We start from the raw sequence: 18,504 nt of genomic DNA on the forward strand, positions 1-18,504 counted from the left end.
GTAACCTCCAGGTCTCAAAGTATGATGAGCATCTCTGCAGGATGACCCAGCATCGTATTTACTCTTCTCAAATTACGCTGATCTAATTATTTTTGCTTACTTAATAGTTCTGGTTCAGTAAAAGGACAGATGCAACTAATGTGACATTTTATTGTGACAACGTTTCGCTCTTCAGGAACTTTATCAAGCCATTAACGTTGCCACAATTAAATGCCACATTAGTTGCATTTGTGTCCTTTTACTTAACATATTGTCGGCAATTCTAGCAATATTAACACAGTTCTGGTCCACTTTTGCACCCTTGTGATCACGTGCATTGCTTTCGTTACATTGTTTTGTTACAGTGTGTTGCGAAGTGAATGCCAGTACCAGTAGTCTACCAGTTAAAATCAACAAAATGGTATCAAATACCGACAAGCTGATGATTAAGACATGTGCAACAGTTGGGTATCTTTATTGTTGAAATGTATCGCCTACACAGTAGGCTTCTTCAGTCATATACAATGGTAGCAGGTGAAGTAGTGAAATGAAGATGTAATCAGTCCGTCGGCCTTGGAGAAAAAGTATTTGAGGTGGTCAGTCCCTCAGCCTGGAAGAGAGTTCAGCTCCTGGAAGCGGAGCTCTTATCCAGGCTGAGGAACTGACCACCTCAGATACTTTTTCTCCAAGGCTGATGGATTGATTACATCATCTTCATTTCCCTACTACACCTTCTGATTTGTATTTAACTGAAGAAGCCTACGGTGTCGGCGAAACGTTCCAACAATAAAGATACCTAACTGTTGCACATGTGTCTTAATCATCAACAGCATGTTATGTTGGCGTGGAGGCGGGGTTCACATGTTATGTTGGCGTGGATGCGCGGTTCACATGTTGGCGTGGAGGTGCGGTTCACATGTGACCCTCGTGCCATGTTCTGGTTGCCCAGCTTGTCCCTGACTGAATATAAAAGTCTATGCAGACACTGAGGAACAGCGCGTGTAGGCGTCTATTAAGTAACTTACGTTATAGCCTGGAAAAATGCATGGTTCGTTGATGTTAACTGGTTGGTTAATTTGACTTGAAACCTATCGACAACTTAAGGGGTCAATAAGGCTGCGTATCACTTAGTCACTAGCTAAAATAGAAATTAAGGCAGATATAATATTTGTCAGGAAACAGGACAAGTGTTTCCTGACGTGGGTCTTAGTCATATGATGACCGGCAGCTGGAGCTTCTGGTCATCTGACTTAGATTTCCCTCCGGCTTACCCGTCCACTCCATTAGAAATTAGGGTTTCGATTAAATCCATTTTATAACTACTAAATAGAAATTAAAAATCTCCTCAGTGTGCATATATACTACAGCACCTGACTCAGCCACCATACATAGACAAGAGCCGCTACAAACGACCGTGAGAACGCAAGGCCACAATAACCAAAGAACCACAAAAGAGGAAATGCGAGAAAGTGCGAAGAGTAACCCAAGTGTGTGAGGGGTTGTGTTGCCCTCTGACGACACCGCTACACTCCCCTCACCCCGCCCAAACTCTCATCCCTTTCCTCTCCCGTCCCCCCCTCGTGCCAACTTTACCCCCATCCCTTCCACACCCAGCATCCCCTCTACTAACCCACACTCCCCTTAGTCTTTCACCACATGAGTGTGCACATGACGTGTACGCCACATGACTTGTACATTGCTTGATGTGCACAACAGATGTTGCGTACAAAGTGTGCGTACTTAAGATATGTGAATAGACTGTATTCGTACTATTACGTAAACATAAGTGTGTACACAGAATAATACATTGCTAAGATTATGTAAACAGGATCAAATGTAGACAGACAACGTGTGCACTGTATTGTGTAAATTGTAATGTGTACATGGTGCGTGACCATCAGACTGTCTACCTACCTGGAGGGTGTTCCGAGGGGGTGGGGGGTGGGGGGTAAACGCCCTTGCTGCCCGGTCCATGACCAGGCCTCCCAATGCATCAGGGCTTGATCAACCTGCCTTTGAAAGATGTTGGGTGCACATAAAAGTGTGAAAGATTAAAAATATCATGAGTAGAGAGAGAGAGAGGTTAGCACAAATGGAATAGGTACACACACACACCACTGTGTACACAGCGTGTACACAGGGGTGTACACGCAGTGTACACGGAGACCGGTAAACACTTAGGTGAAGACAGGTGCAGTTTGAGACAGGCCCCCGCACACAGGCACACGGACTAAAGAACATAAGCAGCAAGGAAGAAGCACTGCAGCAGACCTACTGGCTCATGTGATGAATGGTTTTGAAAACCGACAAGTTGAAGAATTGAGACACTTATGCAACACATGGGAATCTTTATTGAAGAAACGTTTCGCCACACAGTGGCTTCATCAGTCCAATACAAAGTAGAAGTGGGTAAGGAGAGTAGAAGTTTGAGGTAATCAGTCCCTCAACCTGGATTCGATGTGTTCAGTCCCTCACTACAAGAGTGATGGACTGAACACATCGAATCCAGGTTGAGGGACTGATTACCTCAAACTTCTACTCTCCTTACCCACTTCTACTTTGTATTGGACTGATGAAGCCACTGTGTGGCGAAACGTTTCTTCAATAAAGATTCCCATGTGTTGCATAAGTGTCTCAATTCTTCTACTGGCTCATGCTAGGCAGGTCCAAGTCACCTACCGGCCTAAGCTACTGGCCAAAGACAGTCAGGTGCAAGTCATATCCACAGATGGATGGAACACTGCGTCAGACGCACCAGCGCGCGCGCGCACACACACACACACACACACACACACACACACACACACGAGCAAACACTAGGACGTATTTATTACAAAAAGCTTCCCTCCTGGCATCTTGATCACTTCTGATGTCACTGTTTGTTCACGATAACTTGTACTATCCTCAACACCACTTAAAAATATCGCTTAAAAAGCACTTAAACACACCAGCACTAAAAAAAATCCATTTAAAAAAACACTAGAAAACACTTGAAAATATCAAAGTAAACTTCTTAAAAGCACTTACAATGACCACTTAAAAAACTTACCACTTAAAAACAACGCCACTTTAAAAAAAGACTTATCTAGTTCTATGATCACCACTACGAGGAACTTGCTTTATAAACAGTAAAACTTAGCTTCCTGGAGGACGTCATGAAGACGCCAGTGATACACTGAACGTTGGTGTGTGGGTCAGGGAGGGGGAGAGGGGAGACAGGGAGAGGAGAGACAGGGAGAGGAGAGACAGGGAGAGGAGAGACAGGGAGAGGAGGGGGAGGAGACAGGGAGAGGAGAGACAGGGAGAGGAGAGACAGGGAGAGGAGAGACAGGGAGAGGGGTGACAGGGAGAGGAGAGACAGGGGGAGGGGAGACAGGGAGAGGGGAGACAGGGAGAGGAGAGACAGGGAGAGGGGAGACAGGGAGAGGAGAGACAGGGAGAGGAGAGACAGGGAGAGGAGAGACAGGGAGAGGGGTGACAGGGAGAGAGGAGACAGGGAGAGGAGAGAGGGGGAGGAGAGAGGGAGAGGGGAGACAGGGAGAGGAGAGGGGACAGGGAGAGGGGAGACAGGGAGAGGAGAGAGGGGGAGGGGACAGGGAGAGGGGAGACAGGGAGAGGGGAGACAGGGAGAGGGGAGACAGGGAGAGGAGAGAGGGGGAGGAGACAGGGAGAGGGGAGACAGGGAGAGGAGAGAGGGGGAGGAGAGAGAGGGGGAGGAGAGAGAGGGGGAGGAGAGAGAGGGGGAGGAGAGAGAGGGGGAGGAGAGAGTGGGGGAGGAGAGAGTGGGGGAGGAGAGAGTGGGGGAGGAGAGAGAGGGGGAGGAGAGAGAGGGGGAGGAGAGAGAGGGGGAGGAGAGAGAGGGGGAGGAGAGAGAGGGGGAGGAGAGAGAGGGGGAGGAGAGAGAGGGGGAGGAGAGAGAGGGGGAGGAGAGAGAGGGGGAGGAGAGAGAGGGGGAGGAGAGAGAGGAGAGGAAGGAGAGGAGAGGAAAGGGGGGAGGGGGAGAAAGAGGGAAAGAGGGGGAGAGGGAGAATGAAACGGTGAAAGAATGAGAAAAAGAAGAGAAAGGGAAAGAAAAAAAGAGAAAGGGACAGAAAAAAGAGAAAGGGAAAGATAGAAAAAGAGAGAAAGAGAAAGAAACTCACCTATACATGGTTGAAGTAGTTGAAAATTGGCTCCTGGCCCCGCCGCTCAACTTTCCGCTAGTCAGATACACTCCCTCCCAGCCTATTGGGCTCTATCATACCTGCTCTTTAAGCTATGTACGGAGTCTGCCTCCACCACTTCCTCCACTCAAGACTGAAGACACTTCCTGGCATCCCCGTGGCTCATTTGTCTTGAACCTGCACCTGTGCCCACGCTCAACCAGCCTATCCCTGCCTACCCTTAAAAATTCCTCTGAAGATCAGGAGTCCGAGGTAATTAATTCCTCAACCGAGAGTCAATTTAATCAATCCATCAGTCTTAAAAAGATTGACGGATTAAGTATATAGACTCCAGGCTGAGGGACTGATTACCTCAGACTACTCCTGATCTTCGCCATTCTTCTTTGCATGGATTGATGAAGCCACTGTGTGGCGAAACGTTTCGTCAATACAGATGCCCAAGTTTTGCACATGTGTCTAATTTATCTGAATATTTACTATATTACTGTTCTATTTCCCCTGGTGCGTGTGCGTGCATGGGGGGGGGACACTATTAGGATAATTATTTTCTGGCTTTGTAAGACCTATCATACCTATTTGTAAAGTTATGTATGGATCCTGCCTCTACCACTTCACTATTTGGGTTGTTAAACTTACTGACCACTAAGGCTAAAGTAGTGTTTCCTAAAATTTCTGTGATTTATCTGTATTTTTAAGTTTCAGCAGCCGTGCCCTCGTGTACCTGGTTCCCGCCTCTGGAAGAGCTTCACTCTGGCCACCTTGTCGTTTCTTCTCGGACTCTTGCTTTTCATAATCGTGTCACCCCTGGTTCCTCTCTTCTCGTGTCTCTACCTGGATCAACGCCCCCGCGGCCCGGTCCACGACCAGGCCTCCCGGTGGATCAGGGCCTGATCAACGAGGCTGTTACTGCTGGCCGCACGCAATCTAACGTACGAACCACAGCCCGACTGATCCGGCACCGATTTTAGGTGTCTGTCCAGCTCCCTCTTGAAGACAACCAGGGGTCTATTGGTAATGCCCCTTATTGCTGGTGGGAGGCTGTTGAACAGTCTTGGGCCCCGGACACTTATTGCGTTTTCTCTTAGTGTACCAGTGACGCTCCTACTTTTCACTGGGGGTATGTTGCATCGCCTGCCAAGTCTTTTGCTTTCGTATGACGTTTAGTGCCTATCTTTTTTAATTCACGTTAAGCGCTAAACCTATGAGGGTCATTCAGCGCAAGATGTGATGGAGGTTTGATCCTCCAGACAGACGCGCTAACTAATTATACTCGCCTAGATGTCTGTTCCTCTATCAGTTCCTCACAGCAGGAGCCCCTCAAGGTCTGGGACTATTTTCAGTGGAAAGGAAGAGTTTTTTGTGTATGCATAGGTTCTTGAGTTACAAAGCAGGTGAAATCGCAGATCTAGAGAGTGTACAGAGATCCTTTACTGCACGTATAAGTTCTGTCAAGCACCTTAACTACTGGGAACGCTTGGAAGCACTTGACTTGTACTCGTTGGAACGCAGGAGGGAGAGATATATCATAATCTACACTTGGAAAATCTTGGAAGGAATGGTCCCAAATCTGCACACAGAAATCACTCCCTACGAAAGTAAAAGACTGGGCAGGCGATGCAAAATGCCGCCAATAAAAAGTAGGGGCGCCATTGGTACACTAAGAGAAAACACCATAAGTGTCCGGGGCCCAAAACTGTTCAACAGCCTCCCATCAAGCATTAGGGGAATTGCCAATAAACCCCTGGCTGCCTTTAAGAGAGAGCTGGACAGATACCTAAAGTCGGTGCCGGATCAGCCGGGCTGTGGCTCGTACGTCGGACTGCGTGCGGTCAGCAGTAACAGCCTAGTTGATCAGGCCCTGATCCATCGGGAGGCCTGGTCGTGGACCGGGCCGCGGGGGCGTTGATCCCCGGAATAACCTCCAGGTAACCGTCCACAGGATGGATACAGGGTGCGTAATACACTAGCCGCATTAGCGTGCAAAATCTATCAGAAGCGGGTTATATACTGGCGCAGCATACTCGAATATCGGCCTGACATACGCTGTGTCTAAAGGTCGTAATGTCTCCTTGTTAAGGTTCCTGAAAGCTACTCTTAAATTTGCCAATTTCATATACGTGCATACGTCTGTCTATGGGTGCGCAGGTTGTATACCACTCCAGGAGGAAAGTGGAGGGCTGGAGTTAAGGGTATCCAATGCTTAAGATTGATAGTGAATCTTATTTACGATTGACTTTTAGAAGCCTTAGAGATCAGATTTGGTGTAAGAGCGCGGGTTAATACCAGATAAAACCACTTACAAGTTTAACCCCTGCCTGGCAAGATGGCTGGGCACCATCCATGCGTTTTACAGTGTTAGTTTAGTAACATAAAACCACCACTGGCTGGAAGCGTGAGGCTACCCCCTCCCCCCATAAACCCACCCACCCACACCCCCAACCCACAGTCAAGCACCTAAATTCCTGGGAGTTTTTGAAGTGTCTAGTACTGTACTCCTATACACCTAAAGCATTGCAAGTGAAAGCGTGAGGCTTGGCAGATGGTGCAAGATATCCACAATGTGTGCGTTAATTATTACAATCAAAACTAGGCGCTAAGCCCATAAGGGGAATTAATAACCCTTAGGTACCATTGGTACATCAAGAGAAAACACCACAAGTGTCCGGGGCCCAAGACTGTTCAACAGCCTCCCACCAGCAATAAGAGGAATTACCAATAGGCCCTTGGCTGCCTTCGAAAGGGAGCTGGACAGATACCTAAAGTCAGTGCCGGATCAGCCGGGCTGTGGCTCGTACGTTGGACTACGTGCGGCCAGCAGTAACAGCCTAGCTGATCAGGCCCTGATCCACCGGGAGGTTTGGTCGTAGACCGGGCCGCAGGGGCGTTGATCCCCGGAATAGCCTCCAGGTAGGTAGACACGATGGACTGCGTGTGCCAGTACCTCCAGCCTGATTAATGAGGCTTAGTCTGGGACCGAGCCGCGGGGGAGGTGACCCCCCTACTCCGTCTTCAGGTTACCCTCAGGTAGGAACACACACACTTGTCTGTATCAGACAGGAAACGTTCTAATGTGCTAACAATAATTTGTTCATCCTTGATATTGCTCTTATTGTGGCCACCTTGTGTTGCCTCGGTACTCGAACTTCGATTTGAGCATCTTCATTGTTGTTACGGAGACGAACACACAATATCAGTGACGTATATCTGTGGTATTCAATACCGACAAGATAATGAATTAGACAGGTGCAACATCTGGGTATCTTTATTTGTAGACGTTTCGCCAACCAGTGGCTTTATTAGTGTAATACATGGATAAAAATATATACAGCGAACAGTAGATGAGGCAATCAGTCCCCAGCCTAGAAGCTGGTGACGGTACTGATAAAGCCATCAGATGACGAAACGTCTAAAAGTAAAGATACCCAGATGTTGGACATGTGTCTAATTCATCAAGATCACTGATGATCGAGATGAACGACGCTCCTGTATGTTCATCCTTCACGAGACCAACACTTGTCTCAGCTGCCGGGAACTTTGCAGTCACGAGTATTATTATAATCAAAACAAAGCCCTAAACCTACTAGGGTCATAGAGCGCTGATCGCAGTCACGAATGATACTTTGTCATCACACTGGTAATGTCCCAGACATGGATGATACCTGTCATCACACTGGTAATGTCCCAGACATGGATGATACCTGTCATCACACTTATAATGTCCCAGGCATGGATGATACCTGTCATCACACTGGTAATGTGGAAAAAGACACTTATGTACAGTTCAGGACATTTATTAAAGGAAACGTTTCGCCACGAGTGGCTTCTTCAGTCCTAATACTGAAGAAGCCACTCGTGGCGAAACGTTTCCTTTAATAAATGTCCTGAACTGTACATAAGTGTCTTTTTCCACATCTTGTCGGTATCACCATACCATTTCCTCACACTTGTAATGTCCCAGACATGGATGATACCTGTCATCACACTGGTAATGTCCCAGACATGGATGATACCTGTCATCACACTGGTAATGTCCCAGACATGGATGATACCCGTCATCACACTGGTAATGTCCCAGACATGGATGATACCCGTCATCACACTGGTAATGTCCCAGACATGGATGATACCTGTCATCACACTGGTAATGTCCCAGACATGGATGATACCCGTCATCACACTGGTAATGTCCCAGACATGGATGATACCTGTCATCACACTGGTAATGTCCCAGACATGGATGATACCCGTCATCACACTGGTAATGTCCCAGACATGGATGATACCCGTCATCACACTGGTAATGTCCCAGACATGGATGATACCCGTCATCACACTGGTAATGTCCCAGACATGGATGATACCTGTCATCACACTGGTAATGTCCCAGACATGGATGATACCCGTCATCACACTGGTAATGTCCCAGACATGGATGATACCCGTCATCACACTGGTAATGTCCCAGACATGGATGATACCCGTCATCACACTGGTAATGTCCCAGACATGGATGATACATGTCATCACACTGGTAATGTCCCAGACATGGATGATACATGTCATCACACTGGTAATGTCCCAGACATGGATGCTACCTGTCATCACACTGGTAATGTCCCAGACATGGATGATACCCGTCATCACACTGGTAATGTCCCAGACATGGATGATACCCGTCATCACACTGGTAATGTCCCAGACATGGGTTATCCCATGTCATCATTCACGGACAACATCAGTTAAGAAAATCTGAACGTCTCAGATTCATGGAAAAAGTTCTGCATAAATTAGACCGTAGCGAGGGTAGGCCTACTTTCACCAGCTGTACCAGTATATAAATACACATCCTGGGAGCGTCCTTGACTCGTCTCTTTGATTATATGATGCAGAGCTAACAACTGTATTAAAAGTTAGCTTAATCAAGATAGATATACATACATGTGAAGAAGCAGTAAACACGTAGATGTGAGCCAAGGAGGATAGTTCCAATTACTTGGATCAAGAGCCCTTCACCAACATCAACAACCCCCTCTACTGAACGGACACTAAGTTGTACCTTATGTTGTGTTGACTCACTGAGAGGCGTAAGTGATGTGTGTCCACTGGGGCAAGCAGGTACTTTATGATCCTCGTGTTTATCAAAGCAGGTTGCTGACCCATCCAGGAGGGTGGGGAGAGAAACTTCTGCTTTCTTTTTATCAGTGAAAAAATAAATACTTGCATCTAAATAATTGTCAACGGTCGTTTATTTACATATAAGCAGATTGTTCTTCTCAGCAAACAGCTGCGGAGTCTTATCTCTGTACTTGCGTCAGCTTCACGTAGTTAAACACACTAAGAAAATCTTTAGCTCAATGGACACATGTCTTTTATGAAAAGAAAAATAAATACACCGAGGAACTTACATCAGGCAGCCTTGATTGTGGTATCCAACGCGGTGTCCCAAAACTCCGGAAATTTTAGCAGATTAGGTGTTCCTGCAAAACTAATGTTACTCCACTAGAATACTAACGAACACGGTATTGATGCACCGACTCTGCTAATTCACTTGACATGTGCTTACTTGCAGTTAAGCAAGCTTTTATAGTCTATAATGAATCGATAAAACCTCCAGTGCGCGAAACGTGTCCTAACTACATATCGTTTATGTTGCATACGCAGCTTTATATTCATATAAATGTGGGTATATAGTCACCAATTACAAATACATAACAGCAGCCCTGAACAAGGAGGATCTCAGCACTACACGTCACCACACACCTGAAACAACTAGACTGAAAAGCTCAAACAATGACCCGCACGAGCGACGCTGCTTCGAACTGCTGTCGAGATGGTGCAGTGGTCTGTCACTGCCGACTACTGAATTGAAACGAGACTTCAATGCGGCGTGGAAACCTTATATATGACGACGATTCGCTTGATTCAACTGACTATGAAAAAATAAAGTTTGTCATAGACAGGGAAAATTCTGACATACACGAAACTTATACCTGTCAAACCAGTGTACATTGTCTTCTGAAAAGTGGGAAGTGGGAAATGGGAAGATTACTTGCGCGCTAAAGTCTGTTCATACATTTTCGAGACAACATTAATAGTTCCGGAACCATCTCCCTCAGTCCAGTTTCAGACCAGACAGCTAAAACTGGAAAGGAAATATTTAAAGGAGAAGAACTATTAAGAAATACACAGGAAAGATAAATGTATACTGAATGTAAGCAGAGATTTGTGGGAAAAAAAAAATATCTGCAGTAATACACAGCTGTGAGATCATTTTTTTTTATAATTTGGGGAGGGGGAAGTGCTAAACCCGTAGGGGCCATACAGCTCCTGGAGAATAAGAGACAATTAGACCTGAAGAAGGGGAGAGTGGCTCCGATTCTTTGAACCAAGAGCCCTCCACCAGCATTAAGACTTCTCCCTCGAACGGTATGAGATTAGAAAAAAAAAATCAGACTAGCAATCTTGGCAGAATACAAACGTTTAACAGAGTTACTGTTTGTTACAGGAATGACATGACACTGCTGTAACTTCACTTTTAATTGAGTAGACTATTTGAGGTTATTACAAAATCAGTAATATCTTTTAAAACGTTAATATTTCTGGAGAAGACTGAAATGGTTGTACAGTTTACAGTAAATAAGCTGTTTATTGTGAGGTGTAAATTTGAGCGTAATAATCATTTTAAATGGAATTATATTTTAAATGGAATATATATATATATATATATATATATATATATATATATATATATATATATATATATATATATATATATATATATATATATATATATATATATGTCTTAGAGGGCTGAAGAGGGGTTGTTGAGGTGGTTTGGTCATTTAGAGAGAATGGATCAATGTAGAATTACTTGGAGAGCGTATAAATCTGTAGAGGAAGGCCGGGTAGGGGTCGTCCTCAAAAAGGTTGGAGAGAGGGGGCAAAGGAGGTTTTATGGGCGAGGGGCTTTGACTTCCATCAAGCATGAATAAGCATGTTAGATAAGAGTGAATGGAGGCGAATGGTTTTTGGGATCTGAAGATCTGTTGGAGTGTGAGCAGGGTAGTATTTTGTGAAGGGATTCAGGGAAACCGGTTAGCCGGACTTGAGTCTTGGAAATGGGAAATACAATGCCTGTACTTTAAACGAGGGTTTTGGTATATTGGCAGTTTGGAGGGGCCTCTAAACTGTCGTATCTGAGCGCCTCTGCAAAGACACTGATTATGTATGAGGTGAAAGTGTTGAATGATGAAAGTATTTTCTTTTTGGGGATTTTCTTTCTGTTTGGGTCACCCTGCCTCGGTGGGAGACGACCGACGTGTTGAAAAAAAATATAATACCGACAAGTTGATGGCTAAGACACATTGTCCCAGCTGTTACACATGTCTTACTCGTCAAAAATATTATTATATTCATGAGAGAGCGCTAAACCTTGGGGGATGGGAGGTAATCAAGTTTTAGCTAAGGGAGATAATAGCTCCAATTTCTTTCATCTGCATCAAGGTACCCTCATTTAATCGAAGTATAATAACAGATGTTGCATACAAAATTTTTGAAGACCCATAGAAAACCTTATCTCGCCAGTGATGAACACTATGACCAATAAAATCTTCAAAAATACGATTTGAACGATATTCTCCGAGTTAATGTTAGAAGATGGATGAGATATGTCGATAAATGAGACACTTGTGCAACATCTGGATATCTTTATTCTGGAAACGTTTCGCCAACCAGTGACTTCTTCAGTCCTTGTCTGCTTTCTAATCCTTTTATACAAATGAGATACGTCTATGATATTGACAGCAAAATATTCAGATAAATGGTTCAGAGAATCGACAAGTTTATAAATTAGACAAATGTGCAACACTTGGTAACGTTTCTTATCAAGACTGATGGATTGAATACACTGACTTCAGGTTGAGGGACTGACTACCTCAAACTCCTTCTGATCTTCACCATTCTTCTTTGTATTGCACTGATGAAGCCACTGTGTGACGAAACGTTTCCGCAATAAAGATACCCAAGTGTTGCACATGTGTCTAATTTATCAGCAAAATATTCCATCTGTCCACCACATGAGCTGAATGCATGTGTCTAGACACGGAACATGTCATCAAGATGGTCACCTGCCAAGTTGTCTCTTGACATTTTGGAACCGACTATTAAAAGCACAAGCCAAAAATATAGCGAATGTTAGCCAAGAGTTATTTTGCCTAAACGGTTTTATAGCACCAGATACTGTCTACATTTTAATATTCAGATATGTGTGGCTGATCATGAAACTTGGTCCTGCCATTTCTGGTTATATGGAAGATGGCAGTTAATGACTTTCTAATTAACAACTGGTGTGATGATTTATTACAACCCAGTCTTTGAATAACCAAAATATTTGCGAAGTACTGACATTTACCATTAAAATTATTATTTTGTTCCTAGATTTGCCATTTACCTTTAAAGCTAGACGGGTCCCGTCACTCCTTGGTTCCCTGAGCACTTTATCTCTCCTCTGTGTTATTCTCTCCTTCGTTTTATTCTCTTCTCTGCGTTATTCTATTTAGTTCCATTTTATTTTTGTGTCGGGTCTGTTTGTGAGACTTACATTCTTTAATACTTTACTACTGCAATTTTATTCTGATCATTCATTATGCTAATCTGCTTTCTCACATGAAAATAGTGCTTGACTCAGTGTGGCTCTCGTGGTATTAAAGCACTTGTATCAACATGATTTCGTCTCTGACTTCCATCCAGGTCCCGGTTACACGCTCCCTACCTTCTCCCTTCTCCATAAGGAGTTCAGAACATCGGTAGTAATTTACTTCAGAGCAACATTTGTTAGGTCTCAGTGATAGTCAACGAGAGAGAAAAACATTTGCCAGATATTAGCAGTAATTTCGAGAATTTTAAATATGTAAAGTAAAAGGACACAAGAGCAACTAATGTGACTTTTATTGTGGCAACGTTTCGCTCTCCAGAAGCTTTGTCAAGCCGTTACAAATAGTATATGAACACAGAGGGTATATATAGGTTCAGAGTGAGGTGCAATACTAGTGGTAGTAGTAGTAGTAGTAGTGATGTAAGTAGTAGTAGTAGTAGTTGCCACAATAAAATGTCACATTAGTTGCACTTGTGTCCTTTTACCTTACATACTGTCGGTATTATTATTATTATTATAATCACGGGGGAAGCGCTAAACCCGGAGGATTATACAGCGCCTGGGGGGGGGATGTGGAAGGCATTCAGGCTTAATTCGGGGAACTGGAGCACAGATCCAATTCCCTAAATCAAGAGCCCCTCACCAACATCAAGGAGCCTTCCTTGAGGGGACATACTGTCGGTAATTCTACCACATATACTATACCATTTTAAACATCCTCTAGGTCAGAGGTCTTCAGTCTGCGGCTCGAGGGCCTCATGTGGCCCTTCTAGGAAATGGATGAATTATGAATTCACTTTTATGTATGTTCCACTCTGTAAAGTGTCAATAATTACAAAATTTTATTGTTATTATTCACACAAAATTCATACAAAACGTGATCCTCCTTTAAATTTGGCTTTTCAAATTGGCCCTTTCATACTAAAAGGCTGAGGTATTAACCAGTCTCAGTGATAGTGATAAAGATACAAACAAGAAATACTGTGTTAAAGAAGGCTTGTTCAGCTCTAAGTGTTACCCGGCCTCAGTGTGGCTTCTGGTCTTGCTTCGAACCAATAAATTTAGAAATTATATAACTTACGTAAATTTATTATGAACGAGTGAACAGCAACATCACTATATTTACAGTGGCAGTAAATCAGGGTAATAAAGTTAGATTTTTGACTAAAAGCTCCAAAAAAGATCTGAATTGATTTCAAATATGGACAAAAATTTCTCAAATGAAGGTCATTCTAGACAGTATTGGAAGACACATGAAGTATAATGTGTAAAGGATTTTAAGGAGATGGTTACAGAGGATTTGATGCCAAGAAGACGGTGCCTGCATTCAGGGGATCGACACGATAGGGTGATGATTCATTTACATCTAGATGGGTTAGTAATACAAGTGCAACTCTGCATATATATTCTGCGAGTATTTCTCTTTCGATGTACAAACACCGAGAGCAGTAGAGCACGAGTATATGCACCAGTGGCGCATATCTCAGTATTTATACACCGAGAGTTTATTTATAACACTATTTCAGGGTTAAATGTATTCAGATCGGGTCACGTGTAGATTCAATGCAACCTTAATGACCCTCTTGCAAATTTTAGGCTTTAAACGAAACAAACGAAGCACAACACGAGTCGAGACACAGTGTCAAAGACACTTTCAAGGTGATTTTCCCAGACGAATGCAATGACAACAGGTGACTTCGCATACACAGATCCATTGACGTTCCTCTGGAGAAAGCAGAACGACCACTAAAATCTTTATTCATAGAGTTATTAGCAGAGGTGACTTGACGAGAGCAATAAAGAGAGCTCACACCACATTCCAACTCAGGTGATCGCGACAGCCAAAGGCGTTAAAAACTTATGCAAGCGAACATTTGGTTCCTCATAAGTTGGAGAAACTCCAAGGCTTGTGCTACACACTATCACAGCAGATAACTGACATGAAATGTATGAGCCCTTCTCACTTGAAGCTGGTGAAGGGCTCATGATCCAAGGCATTGGAACTGCCCTCACACACTGCTAAGCTTGTTTTAGTCTCTTACTAAAACTTTCCTTATTCTTTGACATAAATGTTACTAACATTTATCAGGAAATAGTCAGAAAACAGGAAATGCAGCTGGCATTTATATACTATATTGATAATAAGGGTTATTAAAAAAAGACATTTCAAACAACAGCTGTTGTCCATCATCTGCAATGTATCAAAGGTTATTGTTAGAGTTATTCTGGTATGTTCAGTTGTGCAGTGGTTAGTGGTGTTCATCCCTCGAGCTGCTAAGGTTACTGGTTAGTTCTGTACGGCTCCTACTCTCCTTATTCATTTTTTTTTCATTCTATCGTAAACCTGCAAGCATGCAGACTTTAGTCGTATACACATTTTTTTCGTCTGAGCTGGCCAGAATTGGACTTGGCAGCTGAAAGACTTCATAGTCTAGCCAGGAAGTCGTAACGCTGACCATGTGCTGTGACAAACATCAAAAATTAGGCGGTGATGGGAGACCCCAACGCCCCCAGACCGTCTGCTCTCATTCGAGAGTTGTATGTGCGTGTTGTCATCTCTCACCTGGTTACAGCCATATGTCTGGTTCCTGAGGATGCACAGTGCCTGAGAGTCGCATAAGACGTTGGACATGTTTCCTTACGCCTGTTGCCCCTGTTCACCTAGCAACAATTAAGCACTTGATACTTTCCTGTTAGGCCAGTGTTGTGGGTTGCATCCTGTAGTTGCTTGAGGGTTAGCATGCTTTATAACTGGGCTTTCAGATGAGAAGAACTATTATCCTGTAAATTCAAGTCAGGTGTGAAACGGAAACCTGTAATTGTTTTACACAATGGTAAGATTGCTGGTGTCTTTTCTTTCTGTCTCATAAACATGCAGGAAAACAGGTACATCTTGCTATTTGTACTTACATTTAGGTCACACTACACATTCGTGAACAAGTATGTGTATACACATCCATCTCAGTTTACTTCTATTTTCTTAATAGTTCTTTTTCTTATTTATTTCCTTTCATCTTCATGGGGAAGTGGAAAAGAATCTTTCCTCCGTAAACCATGCCTCTCGTAAGAGGCAGCTAGAATGCCAGGAGCAAGGAGCTAGTAACCCTTCTCCTGTATAAATTGCTAAATGTAAAAGGAAGAAAAACTTTATAGTTTTCTTTTTTTTTCAGGCCACCCTGCCTCGGTGGGAGACGGCCGATATGATGAAAAAATATATAAACATTGTGTATGCAGAACAACATGACTCATGAAATCGTAATGACACAATTGCTAACAAACCATGCCACGGGCGGGGATAGAACCCGCGATCAGAGAGTCTCAAAACTCCAGACCGTCACGTTAGCCACTGGACCAGCTAGCCACAATAAGATTCGTCCAACTAGGTATATTTCTACACCATAGGAAGGTTAGCATAGGCACCACTGGCACAGTGACCTCACAGTCACATCCAATATTACACCCGTCCCATTATAATGCAGGTGGGATGGTCAAAGACTTGTCAGATAGCTTAAATTCTTCCCAAATTTTATTATTAATAAATGAATCTCATTTGTATAATCCTAAACCAATATTCATATTAAAATGACAACTATTTTTAATGAAGGTTGATTCAATTAAAATTCTCTCGGCCTTATGAAAATCGATTGGATGGTTAAAATCTGGCACATAAATAAGCAGAATATTCTAATGCTATATTTATGTTGCTATATTCTTAGTTCAAGGCTTTTCCCAGTTTGACCATAATAAACTTTATTGCATTTTTTTACAGGGAATCTTGTAGACACAACCATATATTTCCATCGGAGCTTCAAACCATGAGTTCGATCGACAAATACCAGTAGAGGGTCAGTTAGTTTTTGAGAATGTAAGTCAGCCAGATTGTTAGATTCTCGTTATTCTCTCTCTCTCTCTCTCTCTCTCTCTCTCTCTCTCTCTCTCTCTCTCTCTCTCTCTCTCTCTCTCTCTCTCTCTCTCTCTCTCTCTCTCTCTCTGTTGTGCCTATTTTCTTTGCCTTATATAACCTCTCCGACGTTACTTCTCTCCTGCCTACGGTATGGCTACAAGAATTCACTGCCCTGCCTCATTCTGTTGACTCTCCCAGGGCAGCAGCTGGTGTCCTCAGGTCACATGGTGCCATGCTCTGTGAGGCCAACATGGTACCATGATCCATGAAGCAAACATGGTCCCATGTTCCATGATGATATCATGGTGCCATGGTCTATGACACCAACATGGTGCCATACTACGTGGTACCTCAACAAAAGGTTCCTGGCAATCATGTGTTGATTTTGTGTGTAATCCTTCCACGATCTGACCTGCCATAACCTGACCTCCCCTGACAGCTGTTTAAACGCCCTGACTTGAGACCCAGCCAGATATAACAGACCCGAATATATTTCGTTTTAACTTAAAAGATTAAACAAAATATATTGTTATTCTTTAATTTAAACTGGGATTCAAACTGCATCCCACATCGCAATATAACGATCCCTCACCCTCATACGACATGACTCCCCACTCTCATACTCATGATAAACACAGCCCCCCCCCAGTCACATACCACATGACCACATCAAATCATACTACACGACCGTCCCTGCCAGATACCCTGTAACCCACCCTGCTCATACCACAAGTTCACTCCACTCTCAAAGCACATAACCCTCCCATACCACATGACCCAGGTTGCATAGCCCCTTTCCATATGCATTATGACCCACCCCTCTTCCGTGTCAATGTCCTCCCCTATCCGTATGCATGATCCTCTTCCCGTGTGTATGCTTCCCTCCCGCATGGTCGTCTCTAACTACAAACATTACAGCAATAGTTTCTTGCTGCGAACACAATAAACTTAAATATTTGAAGGTCAAGATTTGTGTCTCCGGCTAGATTAAAGCGCCGTGCTTGCAAGGCACATCCAGCAGTGCTTGCTTCCTGGTCGTATATCATGTCTGCCTGACTACGTTAAGCTGTGTAAATTATTTTCTTCTTATGTCTAGATATGTTTCCTGGCTGTAATACACGATATGAGTTTCCAAGCAAAATTATAGAATGCAGCTTAACGGACCATGTTAAACCCTGTTAATTATTCAGTAATATTAAACAATATAACATGTTGGTCATATTAATCTTTAAAAGCTCCTTTTTAATATTAATCCACGAACATATCATGGTCATTTTAATCTCTAGCATGTAAAGTAAAAGGACAAAAGTCCAACTAATGTGACATTTTATTGTGGCAACGTTTCGCTCTCCAGGAGCTTTATCAAGCCATTACAAACAATACATGGACACAGAGGGTATATATAGGCTCAGAGTGAGGTGCAATACTAGTGGTAGTAGTAGTAGTAGTGACAAAAGTTGTAGTAGTGGTAGTAATACAATATGGTAGAGCAATTAAATCGTACATGAGTAAAAGGATATAAAAGCTATTACTTGGGTAACATAAAAATAGGTTGGACAAATATAGACTGGATAGAGGCAGCCTGTTTCAGTGTTCATTCTCTGTAATGTGCTTTGTGTAGTATAACAGGAGAGACTATGTGATGGCAGGGTTTACTGTTTTCAGGAGGATTCTTGCTAAGACTTCAGAGATGGTGAAGCTGCCGTTGTTTTGTTTAATTGTATTCGAAACAGCGATCAATGCTGATTCGAGGCACTTGCGTCTGCGGAAATTAGTTTCTTTGATCACTAATTGGGCGTCCCTGA

The 18,504-nt window shown here is 43.4% G+C and overlaps 1 long non-coding RNA gene across 1 annotated transcript in view; it reads right to left on the reverse strand.

Moving 5' to 3' along the window:
- Positions 1-9,928, reverse strand: part of LOC128691008 (uncharacterized) — a 339,553-nt gene extending 329,625 nt beyond the window's left edge. Inside the window, exon 1 of the long non-coding RNA XR_008407398.2 lies at positions 9,548-9,928. This is a non-coding gene — a long non-coding RNA (uncharacterized lncRNA). The remainder of the gene's footprint in view (positions 1-9,547) is intronic.
- Positions 9,929-18,504: the final 8,576 nt, after the last annotated feature.

This window comes from Cherax quadricarinatus, chromosome 27 (assembly GCF_038502225.1).
Source record: "Cherax quadricarinatus isolate ZL_2023a chromosome 27, ASM3850222v1, whole genome shotgun sequence".
Classification (NCBI taxonomy): Eukaryota; Metazoa; Arthropoda; class Malacostraca; order Decapoda; family Parastacidae; genus Cherax; species Cherax quadricarinatus.